Here is a 17500-nt window from a genome sequence, read left to right as displayed (position 1 = left end):
AGAGAAAGAGAAGTGTACCCAGTCGACATATAATACTTTAGATGGCATTGACAACAAACATATAACAACAAACATATAACTACCAAACATATAACTACCAAATCAATATAAAAATAGACATATTTTGATCGAGGAAGCATACATAAATGGTTCCCTTTGTGGGTATTTTGTAGGATTGACGCACAAAATAAGACACGGTATCCCGTAAAATATCAACGTTTTTATTGTGTTTCTCACATTGAAGGTGTTTAATCAACAGGGAAGTCCTGTTTAGTTCTCACGCCTCCATTACATGGTACTATAACCTCTCTGTCATGTGGATCGTCATTTGGTTCCCAGGCTAATATGTCATGTAACCGGGGATATCAACTAGCAGGATCACGTGTGCGCTCATGCCAGGAAAACGGAAGATGGTCAGGCAACACGACAAGATGCATTAGTAAGACAATTTGAAGCCTCAATAAATAACCGTATTTACCGTAGCAAATGAGCGTAGTAAAAGTACTTGACGCCATTTTATTAGTTTGTTTTGTGCGGGTCATCAAAAGTAAACTCTTTTTCTTTGCAAGATAAGTCAGCCCACGACTGATAATTTCTCCTCTTTTTTGCTTTTCTGTACAGTTGTCAAATGTCCGCCAATCGAAACACCGATCCTCGGTACTGTTGTCCCTGAACAGTGCAAGATAGCAGCTGGTGTAGTTTACAAAACGGAATGTTTGTTCATGTGCAATGATACGAATGGCTATCAACTCCAAGGTCCGGAAAAAGTTGCATGCCTAAGGAACGGCTCTTGGAGTGCTGATTCAAAGCTAGCCATTTGCCAAGGTTAGAATTTTTTTTATTGTAGCAGAAACAATGACAATCCAATTTCAGATTAGCTTAGCTTAGGATTACTTTTTCAACAATTTACATCAACCAAAATTAATTGGTGGTCGGCCTGAGAAATAAAACAAACGAAGCGAAACCTACAAAATATGAGAACTTTTGCGAGAGAAAAAGAGTGCCCTGGCTTCTCAAAATTATAAGTTACGGAAATAAACTCTATTACGCTCTCCATTGTTTCCATTACAGATATCCAACGTCCTAACCTGCGATGTCCACCTGATATGGAGGTTCCCACAATAACCGGCCAATCATACGCAAACGTCTCTTGGCAGGTTTCAGTCCCCACTGACAACTCAAATGAGCCTTTAAACCTGACCGGTTTGAGTCCACCACTGCAGTTGAATGTTGGTCGAACGGAAATTAAATATGAAGTGATAGACTCAGCTGGACTTAAAAGTGGTTGTGCATTTTCCATTCATGTCAAAGGTAAAAGTGACTTATATATTAGAAAAAGAGGACAAACCAATGAACAAACAAGAGACTCGAATGGCGTTATAATATTACATGTACGAATGCTTTATCTTTGTCCTTTTCGTTTCGGTGGCATTTCTTGGTATAAAGTTCACGCAAATGTGAACACTGGAAAAAAGAATACATTTTGGCTGCTTTCCAACCAGACAAGTTAACTTAATGAAATCAGGGAATGCCATAAGCAGCTGGTTCCTGTGACTGGAATAAAAAAAAAGATGGAATGATGGACGATTATTTGTCGAATTCCAATCGATTGCTTGGGAAGACTGACACAAAGGCGATTTTATTTGTATTCATTGCTGGCGTTAACGGTTACTCGAAGGCAAAGATGATGGTCACAAGCGACAGTCCTAGCGTCTAACTCGCCCGTTAGTGGTGTGAAAGCGCGATTTTAGAGTGATTAACGCTTTACAGTGCGACGCGCCTTACCGTGGCCACCCAAAAAACTTTCACATTTGACAACTACGTGTAAGTAAGTCAACTCAAACAACCCATTCAACGATGTTCAACTTGCAACCGTGCGAACTTTTGCAAGGTGACTGTCAATCAAATTCGCACACCCTGATTGGCGTATAAGTTTTAAAAAACTTTGTTAGGTGGCCACGGTAAGGCGTGTCGCACTGTAAGACTTTTCTTTAAGTACAAAAGCGATTGGGGTGATGTCTGGATTTGCCATGTTGCTTCCGTAGACAAAATTCTTTAGTCAACTTCATCACTCCCTTCCCAAATGTAGGAATGAGTTCCAGCGACCAACTGCATGGGGCTAGCAACCCATCGTGAGTGAACAGGGACCGCGGATCGAGGGGGGAGGCGCTGGTAGGGCTACATCCCTGCTACTTTCTTTCTTGGATAGATTTTTTTGGGCTCCAGCATTAATGTATGAATTTTACCACTTCAACTTTGCCAGACTACTTTAAAATGGTCTCCACGGTACCTGGAGAAGTGGCAAAATCCCTCTTTGGAAACCGAGCTATTAAAATCTAGTCATTTGGTCTCTCCTATAAGCCCGTAATGCAACTGCAGTTTCTTATAATGTATCAGATATCAGAAGGCAGTTTTTTTTTGCTTGATTCTTTGTTTGTTTTTTTCCGAAACAGCTGATCTGGTTACCTTTCCGTTTTTCATAATTGTCCTCTTTTGCATCTGCTATCAGATCTTGAAGCTCCTAGGATCGAATCTTGCCCTGATGATATCCGCATCATTTCTGGCGAGAGATGGAGCACGATTATACTTCCTGCAGTAAATGTCACAGATAATGTGGGAGTAAACTTATTCTCAACAAACATTGTAAACGGAAGTCAGCTTACCTGGGGAAAATATAATGTCAATTATACTGCAAACGATTTGGCGGGGAATACGGCGACCTGCAAGTTTCTTGTTGAAGTAGCGGGTATGTACAGTCTGTTGATTAATAAGCAGTTTGACATGGTGAGCTACACTTAACAGTTTTTAAGCACTCTCAATACAATTTTGGATTTTTAATTCTATCATAAACGTTTAGAAAAGACATAAAAACAAGGGTAGAATACATTTATTTACGTGCTTATTTATTTATTTATTTATTTACTAATAATCTTTTTTTTTCTAAATTTGATTGTAAGTTACGCAGCCCGCCTCGATTAGCTTTGCCACATTGGGGGGTGTGTATTTCTCTTGTAAATTTGAACTTATTGAAATAAAATTATGATGAAATGATGATCAAATGAAATGAAATGATGGACACGCGATTTTTAAAGAAAAACTTAGATAAGTTACACATGAAGTGGATTTAAAAGGTCATCAATCGAATTTATAATTCTTTCAGGTAAGTACATTTTTTGACTTAAACGGCTAAGACACGAACGACATCTAGGGGACCGTGGAATCTTCCATCTTAGCACGTTTATTAACATATACATCTATTTCTTAAACGGGAGTGCAATAGACCAGAAAGTACTTGCACTAACATATATGGGTTATTTATTACAGACTCCCCATGTGAGGACTTACCAGCTCCCAAGAACGGAGCCAAAGCGTGCGAAACATGGCTGGCTGGGCTAATCTGCACCGTGCATTGTAATAAGGGATATGGGTTTGCCAACACTCCAGAGACTGTTTATAGCTGTAGTCCTAATGGGGAATGGTTTAACGCCAAAGTACCAGGGAGCACAGTACCTGCTTTTCCTGATTGTTCAAGTAAGAAAATTTAAAACGAAAATATCATTTTTGGCGACGACGTCTTAATTAAGAGTTCTTAAAAAGACATGACGAATTGCCTTTTTTTTAACTAGTTGGGCAGTGTCGGTACACTCCAGTTACTTTCAACATGCAAAGGAAACCGGAAACTGTTCTATATAGCGGAAGTTCGAGATAGCCAGTAGTAGATAAATGAGACTAAAGGACGCCGTTGTGAGCCACCTCATGAAAGTTAGTAAAATGGCAAGTTTGAAGACCCTACGTCGTACAAAGTAGTGGAAGTATGACACTTCTAAGTGGGGAAATTTCGTATCCAGGGGAAAGTGCAATACTTAATTTGTATCGTGAAGTGAAGCTATGATCCTCGCAGTTATGAACGCAATTTTTGCAATTGCGTAAAGAAGCCTGAAAAATTCAGAACTTCAACGGGGTTTGAACCCGTGACCTCGCGATACCGGTGCGACGCTCTAACCAACTGAGCTATGAACCCTTTCTGGGTTCTCATGTTCCCGTAAGGAATGAATCAACGATTATCATATCCGCAGTTCATATATGATCCATTTCATATATCATTTCATCACTTTGTATCGTTACAACAAGTGATTTTACAAGATACCGCTTACAAATTGTGGCCATTTTACTAATTTTCAAATGTTCTCCACAGCAGTTATGAAAGATTTTTGCAATCGCCGGCCAATATTAAAATCCCGTAAGATTATTGCGGCAAAAAATAAAGCCCAGGACAAAATCAGGATTTATCAACTAAACGCCTGAAAGTAAGTTGGCGAAATGTACGGAACATCGAAATCACGAACGAAATGGACAATAATGATGTTAGTTGGGTGATATCTAGTTTGGCAGAGGTTTTTGTTATAATATTTCCTCACATATTTTCCATGTTGAATCGTGAATATGCTTGCCAGGTGAAGTTGAATCACTTTTCTTATGATCTTAACATTTCAGAAACCCACCAAGCACAACTGGCGTGGAATGCTGAGTTTCACTATCTCACTGATGAGTGCGGTGGCGAAGAAATGGACGCTGTTATCGCTAATAACTTTATCGAGCTTTTAAGGAGATCTCTTTTCGGCATGGCCGGAGCGTGCAACGAAGATTGTAAGATCGAAAACGTGCAAGTCGAATGTGGAGAGAAAACACGCCGTAAAAGAGACGTAGACGATAACAAGCGAACTGCAACTATTCCACTCACTGTCAGTTTTGTGTTGAAAGTTCCCCTCCCAAGCAATTCGTCTCAAAGTGATCTCAATGCGACGTCTTTACAGATATTGAACAACATACAAGCAGCCCTTAACGAGTCAGACATGACTCTTAACATCAGTGGTATGTTCATAGAAGCGGATCCATCAAAACCTCCTAAGCTTCGCTTCTTCCGTCTTGTTTGTGATCAGGGGCAAGTGCAAAGAGGAACGACTTGTGGTAAGTTACTGTAGTATAGTCTGTTGAGAAAACGTTGCCAAAATGCACCAAATCATCACTTTGTTTTAAACTTGATGCTATAGGTTGAATAGCATTTCTCAATGTGAGATCTTATGCAAGCTATTTTTTTAGCTGCGACTCTTCTCTAAGTAGTTCAAGGACTTTAAGAAGAAACAAATTCACCGCTCCCAAAAGCCAGACTGACAATATGTATTTTTTGTTTCTCGTTACTACGTTTCCACCCACCGCATGTCTCTGCTGGTCAGTGAGCAAACAACACACATCGTCAAAAGTTATTTTCACGCCCAGTGACTCATAGGGCGTAAAACAAAATTCTCCCTTCTGACCTGGTTTTGGTTAGCTCGACATCCGAAAACTCCCCAACAACATTACAGACAACATAAAACAAACCACAGTTCTTTTAGTGATCCTAACGAAGGGCTTCTGGACCTAACCCTGGATTATTTTGACTTTCTCATTGGGGAGCAATTTACCTTATAAACTCAACTGATAAAACACAGATATGTTCATAGTTCGCACACCTTGTCTGGAGTGCCTTGCTGCTGTGTTCTCCTTTCGTCGACCTGCCCGCTGGGTTTTACCAGAGTTTACATGCATGGTTCAATGGTCAAAACTAATCTATTGTTGTTTACCGTTCGTTTTACAAACTAGTGAACTGTCCACCTGGCTACTACTTCAATGCCACCAGTTGTGAAGCATGCGCATTAGATCGATACCAGGACCAAGAGGCTCAGACTTCCTGCTTGTCATGTCCATCCGGGACATCGACCTTCGGGCAGCAAGCATCAAAACGGCGGCAGGACTGCCAAGGTAACAGCCGCTTGATGCAGAAAACCAATTATCATAAATTCGTTTCCCTAAGGACATTATATTCAATTTGGCTCCAGAGATAGAGGTGCCTTAAATCTTCTATTCAACGGACTATGCCACGAATTTTTGCATTAATTTAACCCTTTCTCTCCCTTTGACGAGTAAAATCGTCTGGAGTTAGACAGGGTGATATCTATAAAGTCACTCTTGGGAGTGGAAGGGTTAACGAGACACAAGAGATGTTTGTAGAGACTGAAATCCAAATTAGCACTCTCGTTTGTTCAAAACTAATCTACTAGTGCAGTGCTAAATGCAAGTGTCCTTGGCCACCAATGGTTAGGATGGAAACGAATTGCAACTTGAAAAAGGGCGGATTACTGTTTTTCAAGTTGGAGCCTTCGTGTCTGGTGAGAGCCATTATAAACCGATTATGGTTAGTGCTCCTCTCAGTAATTAACGACATATCTTTCTTTTGGAGTTTTAAGACTGGTTTGTGTATAAAATTGTCTTGTTTCAACCCGAATTTTGGTCCAAAGACAGAGAAAGAACAGTGAAAACATAGCGCCTTTAACCTCCCTTTCTAAAAAGCACCACACACCCCCCCCCCCCCCCACCCCCCCTTCCCCGTCATTTCTTTCCTACCCCTTTGTATTCACAGCCAAATTTCAATAAACGACACCCTCAAATGTGCACTGATGAGAGTACCCTTCATTTGCGTGCTGAAAGTTCTGAACGTACTAATTTGCTCTTGATATTCAGCTACATAGCGTCGAAATTTCATAGGCTTCAACTTTTCCACTTTGCATTTTAGTTCCTTTGGCAGAGTTGTGACCCCTCTTTCTTTGCTGTCGGTAATGCGTTTTGCTGAATAGATTCTTGGTATTGAACTATATCTATCATGAAGTGGAGACACTTTCGGGGGAAACCATGATTCGAAACATTTACAAAACGAAAGGATTCCCCCCTTTATAGGCCTCTTTTGTAACTGAGCTAATTCCTACTCAGCGCGGGGGATACGAATAAGCCTCGTTTGTCGATTAACCTTCCCCTCCCTTGGGGTGCTTAATATAGGATTTATGGTTAAATCACAATCCTTCCGTTATGTTCTCTACCGGAGCTTGTACAAGAAGCAGTTTTTCGCTCGATTTAGCAATGCAACGCTCCTCCGTTACGTTTCTTAAACTGTGCGCAATGTGAAACCAAGAGGAACATCCAAATGTACAGTACAACTTCTCTCTTTCAATGACGTTATATCCTCTCTCCATAGTGCAACCCACCATAAAGTTGATCATCATTTTAGTCTTGGCAGGAGGAGCAATCCTCCTCGTAGTACTGCTTATTATCGGGCTGTACTGTGGGCAAAAATACTGTTGGTAAGTAGATCTCCAGAGCAATAGTAATCGAGAATGTATCTTAATAAAAATATTCCAAGCGTTTTGCGTCAAATACTGCAGGAGCAAGCTGAAAGAACAGGGGTGTAGGTAGCCTGGCCAAACGTTCAATCCTGGTATGACTTTAGAGAGACACGAAGGCTTAATCAGTTCCTTTTCATGACATTTATTGACTATAAGAAAGTGTATCCTCGGCGATTTGCTGCAAACTCCTATCAAAGAAGAGACAATTCTTATCGCTTTAACTCTCTAGAGAGGTTTAAAATAAAAGAAATAAATAAGTAATAATTTTAAACCACTGATTACCGAGCATTTTGCCGAAAAAAACCTTTTGAAGCTCGTCGAGCCGTTTTCTGGCCAGATTCTAACCAAAAAGAATGAAAACTGCCCAAAACTGTTTGCTGATGGAGCTCATCTCGCCCCTCGATCTATTCCTGATGATCGGGCATGCGCAGAAAACAAAATTTCGAGATTTCCCATCTCTCTTTACCTCTTCTTTCACTTTTCTTGCCTCGCTTTCTTTTCCTCTTCCTGGGCATTTTTCTGGGCTTCCTTTCGGTGGGAAAAGATTTGTGGAAAACGTTTAGGATCATATGATTAGGTGGAAGAAAGTGCAGGTGGGTAATGGAAGGTTTTCATTCAAATTTTCGGCTCAACGTCAATTGGTTTTTTTGCGTTTTCTCCGGCCTGTTTGACGGAATTGTGCTCATTTGGGTATTTATTTGAAAGATATCTTCCCCCTACACATGCTAAATGTAAAAGTTGTCTATGAGCATTAAAACTGATGACGTCACAAGCAGTACAAGGGACGTGGTTCTTCGCGGCCGGTTTTGCCCTGCACAGGTGCCAATGGGTTAACAAATAAATAAATAAATAAAATAAGCCTAATTCATTTAACGAGGGTGATGTTTAGTAATTCAACTGACAAACCCGTGGCCCTCAAAATTCCGGATGGAATTGGAATTTGGAAACCTGTCTCAGCAAGGACGAGAACCAACAAACTCAGCCGATGTATGACGCCGAGTCCTGGAATCGAACCCGGGCCACATTGGTGGGAGGCGAGTGTTCTCTCCACTACGCTTCCCACCACTACGCCTCTCACCAATTCGCCTCTCACCATTTCACCATCCCTGCTCCCCAAAGGAAGGGATTTCTTACCCCTCATGCAGTTTCCAGCAGAGGTAGTATATGAAATTGTGAGTGTGGTATAAACGTTTTTGTGTCAGCTGCTTTCACCAAGAATTTAAAAATTTTAGCCAAGCAAAATCTAAGCTAAGCCAAAAAAACATCATCAATTTCAAAACCATTCTTATTACAATAAGTCTCGAGGAAAACGCCTTTTTCCTCAACTCTTGTTTTTATTTGTTGTAGTGGCAAAAACGGCAGGGTTGGCAATCATCCTGCTGCGTATGAAAATGAGATCTGGGCAGTGAGTGACTGGTACGAGCTACATCAGGGAAGTCGCCTAAGCACTGAAGCATAGGTCAGGACAACACAGATGGTTATTATTTGATCAAATCCAAAGGAAAAATAGAACAGACAGTACTCATGGTTTAATGCTATGATTACCAACGGAAAGCTACTCCGTTTTAACGTCTCTTTCCTGAATATATGTAGTTCTCGCGACTTCTTGTATCAAATGTAAATATTCTTTGAAGATAATTTTACTCCATTTAAAAGTTATCACGATCACTTGCTCAAATTTCAAATTTCAAGGCTCTTCATTTGAGGTATTTTACATACCCTATAGTCATAAGCAGAAAACGGTTAGTTCTTCAATAATTTGTTCATTGCGTGTAGGAGTTTTTTGAGGTAAATATTTATTTCATGGCCTAAGAATGCAAACGACACAAACCATATTTAAGGCCTTCCATAGACCTTATTCATAAATGGCGGTCACTTTTATAATTATTTTGTCCACGTGCAAATTAGCCTACCAAGCCTCATTTTAAAGCAAGAATTCTTTTCAATTCACTGTATGGTATGGAGGCTTGGTAGGCTAATTTGCACTTCGACAAAAGAATTATAAATTGACCGCCATTTATGAATAAGGTCTATGGGGTAGAAGCGACCAGCGACATGGCTCCGAAAACAGGCGACAATCTTCTCCGAAAACACCGACAACCGACAGAAATTAGAAGAAAACGCGCCAAAGTTTGCCGCAGTGACAATTCACATTCCATTCCTCTTTGTTTACTTTGCGACAGCGACATTTGTCCCTAACGACACAAGCGACAGACCGCGCAGTCATAAACGAGCGACAAAGCGACCCCTAACCACCTCTTGGTCTCATATTTTAATCGTGCCTTTGAGTTGTTTATTCTATTTTGTTTTGCTTCGCCTACATGCAGGAAAAAGTGTTTCGTTTTCTGCTTATGCCTATAGGGTATTGTGGACCCCATTACGCTATCAAGAGAATTCTGTTTCATTGTTTTAGCGGTTTTTTCGTGCGAAACCTAATTATATCAGGAGGGGCCTTAGAATATTTTGTCCTTGTAGGTCACGCCACAACAGCTTAACCAATTATTGTGGACCCCATTACGCTATCAAGAGAATTCTGTTTCATTGTTTTAGCCGTTTTTTTTTGTGCGAAACCTAATTATATCAGGAGGGGCCTTAGAATATTTTGTCCTTGTAGGTCACGCCACAACAGCTTAACCAATTATTGTGGACCCCATTACGCTATCAAGAGAATTCTGTTTCATTGTTTTAGCCGTTTTTTCGTGCGAAACCTCATCATATCAGAAGGGGCCTTAGAATATTTTGTCGCTGTAGGTCACGCCACAACAGCTTAACCAATTATTGTGGACCCCATTACGCTATCAAGAGAATTCTGTTCCATTATTTTAGCCGTTTTTTCGTGCGAAACCTCATTATATCAGGAGGGGCCTTAGAATATTTTGTCGCTGTAGGTCACGCCAGCGCCTCACGTATCATAATTGTCTAAAAACCTGTTTACATGAGTGAACTCATAGCGGCGTGCGTTTCACCCCGGGAAAAGTTTCTCTTCAGTGTCTCGTTATTTACCTCTTGGTGTAAACGATCCCGGGGTGGTGAAATTTGATTATCCCGGTCTTCAGTAGCGGGAGCATTTCGTCCCGGGATGAAAGCACACATGTACACAACAATGGAATTTTGCGCCGGGAGGAAAGTGAACCCGAGAGGAACTTGTCTCGGCTTTCATGTAAATGCCTCCATATATCAGGAAATTTTCAGGCCACTATCGCAAAAAACAACTTCTTCCTGCTCCCTTCGTCCGAGTTAAAAACAAAAAAAATCAGAAAATGAAATTCTGCTGGTAATACTTGCTTAAGTGAGTATATATTACTTGCAAACTTTGCTTTGAGAAAAGTGCCTTAGTTCACCAATGCTTTCGTGTGAATAAAAAATTTCTTTCATATAAGCTGTTTTAATGATTTCTTTTGTAAAGCAGTAATGTCTTGGTTTGCAATTTTTTCCCTTTCTCCCTTCACGATTTGCTTTTTCATTACATCATCAACATCAGTCGTGATGATCGAGGGGGCAAGTCAGCAACAATGCGACAAGGCTGAAGCGAGGAGATAAAACGAGAAGAGACTGGAGAAAAACCGTTTTGTCACGTTTCGGATTTTTCACTCACGCAGCCAATCTGTTAGCGGTCTTCTTCCCGTACCAATGTAGGCTACAGATTGGGCTGGTTGAATGCTGTATTTTTTCACGAAATGCGCCTTTCTTGAGATGTTTTTCCTTGAACAAACCGTTACGGAATCTGTCTCAAAACGCAAGGGAAAACCAAAAGGAAAGAGATAAAAAGTACGATTATACCCTCCTTGGGTTGAAGTAATGATCTCACGTTTTGTGAGGTTCGGGGATCTGGAGGACAATCCAATCTTTCTTAGACTAAGATCTTTACTCACAAAGGCGTTCCAACGTCTCTAACGGAAACTTTCTTGCGTATACTGATCTCGTAAACAATTTAATTCATACCCGGACACACTAGGATATATTTCTTATTTGGAGTTAATCCATCTGCCGTGGGTTGATAACTAGAGAACCTAAAAGGACTGTGTTGACAACTGCTTCTAGTACGTGTTGTCGTGCAACTGCTCTACTCCTAGTCCTTAGTGTATGTTGGTAAATGAAGGCTGTAACGCTAAACTTAGGTCGACTGTTCTTGTACTGTTGGGAAAATAACCCTGTAGTACCATCATTATTGTTGTTGAAATTCCCATACCGTACTAATCCGTTAATCCCGCGTTGACGTTATTAGTTTAGGGCTTGGCTTAGCCAGGTACATTAATTAGTTTTGTTGATCCCTTGTTTATTTCAGTTGGTTTAGTTTTTGTTACTATAAGTTTGTTATTTGAGAAGTCACGTTCCGTCCAGAAGGTTTAGGTAAGTGATCCTGGTCGTGGTTGAGATCTGCCTTAGTGAAGTCGACACCGTGTGCTATGGCGTGGTACAGAGTTGGGCTGAAGAAGTTGCCAACGGGGCCTCCCTGTAACAGATAAGTGTGAGGATCACTTCTCTCTTTCGTCTAAAGACTTTTCTGCTTGTAAAAAACGTACTTAATTTACAAAATGAGGGGTGGTCCAGAGGGGAGGTCCGTGGACCGGGTCCATTACCCCAGGGGTCCATGGACCGGGTCCACAGGGGTAGTCCATGGACCAGGGGTCCATGTTTTGTATACGTCCCTATATCAACAAATTCACGCAACGGTAAGAAAATATAATGTGTAAAAGGTGGGGATTTCCGTTCCAAACCAACTTTTATAGAGCTGCTGGAACAACATGCAAACCACAGGAACCAGCATCAAACACTAAAATGGCCAAATATTTAGTATTAAATAACACACGAGATTCTAGACAAACACATTGACCGTTTGTCGGCCAACACATGTACGTACCTCTTGAGAATTTGAATTTGAGCTCGATGTGGAGATCGAGGTCGAGCTTGAGGTGGAGCTTGAACTGGTTGAAGTGACTCCCTGACTTGGAAGACGTGATAGAGCCACATCTACCGCCCTTTGAACTGCCTGGGATACGGCAGAAGCAATTGACCTTGAAAGTTCATCCGACATGTTTGTGTTTTCCCGCCCAATAGATGGTCATGTGACTTGTCACATGTACTCGCTCGCACCGATTATGTATTAAGTTAAATCATAGATATCAAATTTGAAATATGAAGTCGTGATTTCAAATCATAGACGCATAATATGAAACCAGGATTTATTTATCAAATCTATACACATGATTTGAAATCAGGATTTCTTACATCAAATAATAAAACGACTGATTTGAAGTCAGGATTTATTATATCAAATAATATAGCCATGACTTCAAATAATATGCATTTAATACGAAATAAATTCTGGAGTATTGTATGGTATCATATCACAAAAATTTATTTATTAAATAATGAAAAAAATGAGAATATTAAGGATAATAAAGTTTTTTACAATCGGCGCTCCATATATCAACGTATTCATGCACAACTATTGAAAGCGGTTAGTGTAAAACGGTGAGACTGCAGACCGGAGGTAAAATGCAGACTGAGGGTAAAATGCAGACTGCAGACTGCAGACCAGGAGCAAAATGCAGACTGAGGGTAAAATAAATATTCACAAGACGCCTAAGAGCGTTTCCGTGGGATGTACAAGCAGTTAAATTGTGTCCAGTCATAGTAAACCACCATGCTTAGTCAGAGCGAAGAAATCACGGGTAAAATTTGGAAAGTGGCGAGAGTTTACCAGTCAGATAACCCTGTAAGTTCAGTAGCTGCTACTTGTTGTACCAAAGAGAAATAAAGGTTATCTATTAATTGATACCAATAAAATTGCCGACGGAAACACAATTACTAGTCAGCAGCAATCAGAGTTTACTTTTACTAAAGATTATCGAGGAATGTGAGGATATTAAGGTGAGATTTCTTTGGAATACTGAATGAGGATCGACCACCATTTATTTTATTTATGCTTATTTATTTGCTTTGTTTTGCGTACAAACCGAATTAGAATTAATTATAAGCTTATACACAAACACAAAAACAACATACCTTTAATGTAGGCTAGTATGAATTCCTAAATTTCAAATCAAGTGAAGCAGTTTAACTGTTGCTAATTAAGAATTGCACAAAAAGCAAAATTTAAAATGTAATTCTTTAAAAATCGAATGTATGAATTTGTGAAGGGTGTTGCATTCTTTTTTTGTTGGATTTGGTGATGTTGTGTGCATAACATTGGTCTGCGTCTTCATAATTTGTAAGTAGAGTAATTGTAAGTATGAACTCAGAGAGCAAAAGCTGAAGAATATTATGCTACGCCGAATGTGACAAAATAACAAGTCTGCTAAAAATAAAACAAGTCACACAATTTACAATCAAGTTGCCAACAATTAGCATCAATTTGTTTGTTGACCAAATCACATTCCCAGCAATTTATGTTACCTCTCTTGTTGTACAATTCATATATTGAAGGACCGGGCCTCGAATGTCAAGCTCCATGTTTTGCAAGTTAAGATGCTTGTCACATAAATCAAGAAGAGAGAGGACAGCTTTTGATCAATTCTATTTTCGAGGGGGACTGCACGAGTTATGGCAGGCAACCCGTTTATCGTTCCAATAGGGAGTTTAAGAAATGACTACTGCTACGGCAACGACAACACCAAAAATCAGTAATATCACCTGTTTATATGAGGCGGGCCAGTCTGGTTAGGCCCACTTTGCCAAGATCTCGGCTCATGCCTGTTTTTATTTAGTAAAAATTCGGTTCGTTTGTATCAGAAGGCGGGCTGGCCCACTTACCGAGATCTCGGCAAGCCAGGCTGAAAAATTCTCATATAAACGGTCCAGCCCGGTTTGCTGGAATGAAAAATTCTCATGACGTGTGGGTTGCCTTGAAAACGTAGCCGGATTTGCATAATCACAGGATTATTTTTTGCATCTTTTGTTTTAAAATCCCATTCCGTACTTGCTAGAGCTAAAATGAACCTTTCGTTTGGAGCGTCAAAGCAAGAAAATTCACCAGGTACCCCATTTGTGACAAATTCCTAAAATTCATCCCGGTAAACCTGGCTTAAATCGCCCATTTAAACACTTCATCCCTTTTACCGGGCCAGCCCGTCTGGCAGGGCTGGCTCTCCTCTTATAAATTAAACAGGCCCTAAAAGAGGAAGAAATTATCATGCGGCACGCATTTTTATAAGGCATTTCTCTCTCATACTCATCAAAACAACAACATGAAATGACCAATTTTCGGGTTTTGACGACAACATGGACAACAAACAGTGAATCTTTTGTTCTTTCTCTTTTCTTCAAATCCGTACTTACGATTCTGGTTATCGAATACTTCGCCTATCTTATACAACATAAACAAGATGGAAACGTCGTGAAACACTTAGGATAGCTCAAGCTAATAGTTTGAAGTAACGTTTTCGTCGCCGTAGCCTTCTTGGTTTCTTAAACTCCCTAATGTCTCCTATTGTCAGTTTGTGTAGCCATAATTTTCTTGTGGATTATATTGGTTTATACTCAAACTGCTTGCTGTAGATGTGCTTCATTTTGCTGATCATTCATAATTGGGTCTCTGAGCGAGTTCCTCTTCACAACTTCGGGAACTGGGTGAGGTTATAGCGACATGCAAGGAAGGAATATTCCTGCTTGGGCTGATTGAATGATTCGCTTGTAGACCAAGATCCTCGATACTTTCAGCTTCCACTGTCTCGCTCAGATTTACTCCCGTTTAATCATTTTGCCACAGGTGTTCAGTCCCCCTCGAAAATAGAATTGATCAAAAGCTGTCCTCTCTCTTCTTGATTTATGTGACAAGCATCTTAACTTGCAAAACATGGAGCTTGACATTCGAGGCCCGGTCCTTCAATATATGAATTGTACAACAAGAGAGGTAACATAAATTGCTGGGAATGTGATTTGGTCAACAAACAAATTGATGATAATTGTTGGCAACTTGATTGTAAATTGTGAGACTTGTTTTATTTTTAGCGGACTTGATATTTTGTCACATTGGGCGTAGCATAGAATATTGAACAACTTGAACATATTCAATTTTCGTATTCTTGACATTCTTATGTTCTTCCAGTTCGCACCAACAATTCTCATGACACTATGTCAAATGTGAACCGGCCTTAAGTTACAAAATAATGAATTCAAAATAACAAAGTTTCAAATTGATCCAAACTGGTTTCCTTGCATTTAAGTATTTTACAGTATATGCAAGACAATGAATTAAGTCTTCACAATCAACTTCAATGTCTGCAAATCACATCTGCATTCTTTGTGCTTTCGAAATTAATTTCTTCAACCAGGAACAAATAACTTTTCAATTGTTCTTATCCACTGCTGCAAAAACATAACAAAATTAAACCTTGTTTTTGTTCCTTAAATAAATTCTAACAATTCTTCAAGGTCCACTGTAACTTCTTGATCAGTACAAGTCAATGACCAATAGACCATTTTACAGTTGTAGCTAAGTTACCTGGCCTACGAATGGAACCGAGGCTGCCAGTGACCCTGTTTTGATACAAACCACCGTGCTTTTGCAATGTTAATGGGGACTAGTCTACATGTAATTAGAATTACAGCAACACAATTTACACGATAAAAGCAGCAGGGGCTGTATCAATACAAGGTCACCGGTAGCCTCGTAGCCATTCATAGCCTAAGTCGCTGAGGAAACAACTGTAAAATGGCCTATTGTTTCCAGTAATAATTGACCTTGCATTTCTTTCTAATTCTTGACTGATGCAAGATGATATAAAACAATAACTTAAGGTTCCACCTATGATAACAACATGCATTTAAGCGCTTTTTATAACTTCAACATTAACTGGGCCTATCCAATACAAAATTAAATCAATGCAATTACGAATTTCCATGCACACTGAAACGTTTAACAATAGAACGTTTCACTGTCATTGTCATGCAACAAAAAAATAATGCACCTATCAATTTTAAGCCCCGGGGAGGGGGTTTCGGGCATGGGGTGGGGATTTTGACATTCTCATTTAAACAAATTCAAATTCACTACACCTGGGACAAAATAATTGGTCAAAATGTCCACCCGGCGGCAAGTGAAGGTGGTAAAATGTCCTTTGTACAGTCAAAATCGCTAGCCTGGGGAGGTCACATACGATCAAAATCCCTACCCTGGGGATAGACCTCACGATCAAACTTTCGTGGTTACCGCGACCCCCCCCCCTCCATGGGGCTTAACATTGATAGGTGCATAAATTCGAAATCGTTGAATGAAAAAGGCCAAGAACTTGGAATACTGTATGAAACAAATTTGTAAACCACTTTCTCGATTCTCAGGTCTGTGCGGTACATCGTTTCTGAGTTATTTGTCGAAGCGTTTCACGCAACTTAATTAATAGAGTTTTGTAGGGAGACGCCACGTTGGTGGTGGCCGGTAATTGACGAAAACGTCTGAAAGGCAGCCCAAGTTTGCGTCACTAGAGAGCGTGTAATAATTAATTACTCGTGGGAAGATGACCTTTGAGTGCAAGCGGTATTGGGTTACAGGAAGTCGTTGAGAACTTAAACGCGTTATAATAAGACTTTGTATGGGAAATAAAATACCGTCGATTATGAAGCCAAAAAAAAGGCTCAATTTAGGGTTCATTCAAAAAAATGAAGAAAACTGACTCACCTCTGGTGTATTCTTGTGCGTTTTGATGCTTATTTTACCGTTTCGGACATTCCATGATATCACTGTGCTTTTTAAATTTTAATTTTCCCATTGATTTTGTAGGGGGCTAGTAGGGGGGGTCAGTAAGGGGTTAAGTAGGGGATCAGTAGGGGGTCAGTTGACCGCGGGTCATTGTTTTGTTGAAACCCCTAAGATTTCGACCGTAAGCCCGCGTAGTCAGCTCAGAAGCGGTTTGCGCCTCGAAAATCCATCCCAGCCCGCGATTTTTTCAGGCAAAGCTAAAGCCCCATCATTTGCGAACCTCGGTGAATGTTTCGTCGTCAAAAATCCCCACGCACTTGGCTGGAAATGAGCATTTTCTGCTTCCGATTCCACGATAGCTGATGATTATGACAATGGTCACGGAGCTTGGGTCCGATGTCAAATTAACTCCACCTGATGAGGTACAGTCATTTCATGTACAACACTTACCCCATCCCCACAGCGGCGTCTCGAACAGCTTCATTGTTACGAGCGACGCTGTGGAGATGGGGTAAGTGAAGTACATGAAATGACTGTACCTCATCGGGAGGAGTTAATTTGACCTCGGACCCAAGCTCCGTGACCATTTTCATAATCATCGGCTATCGTGAAATCGTTGTTTTAGGCTTCATAATCGACGGTATTT

The 17500-nt window shown here is 40.3% G+C and overlaps 1 pseudogene; it reads left to right on the top strand.

Moving 5' to 3' along the window:
• Positions 1–10576, top strand: part of LOC138033747 (uncharacterized) — a 72471-nt pseudogene extending 61895 nt beyond the window's left edge.
• Positions 10577–17500: the final 6924 nt, after the last annotated feature.

This window comes from Montipora capricornis, chromosome 14, assembly GCF_036669925.1.
Source record: "Montipora capricornis isolate CH-2021 chromosome 14, ASM3666992v2, whole genome shotgun sequence".
Taxonomy (NCBI): domain Eukaryota; kingdom Metazoa; phylum Cnidaria; class Anthozoa; order Scleractinia; family Acroporidae; genus Montipora; species Montipora capricornis.
The sequence above is the reverse complement of the archived record's forward strand: the minus strand, read 5'-3'. Positions and strand labels throughout refer to the sequence as shown.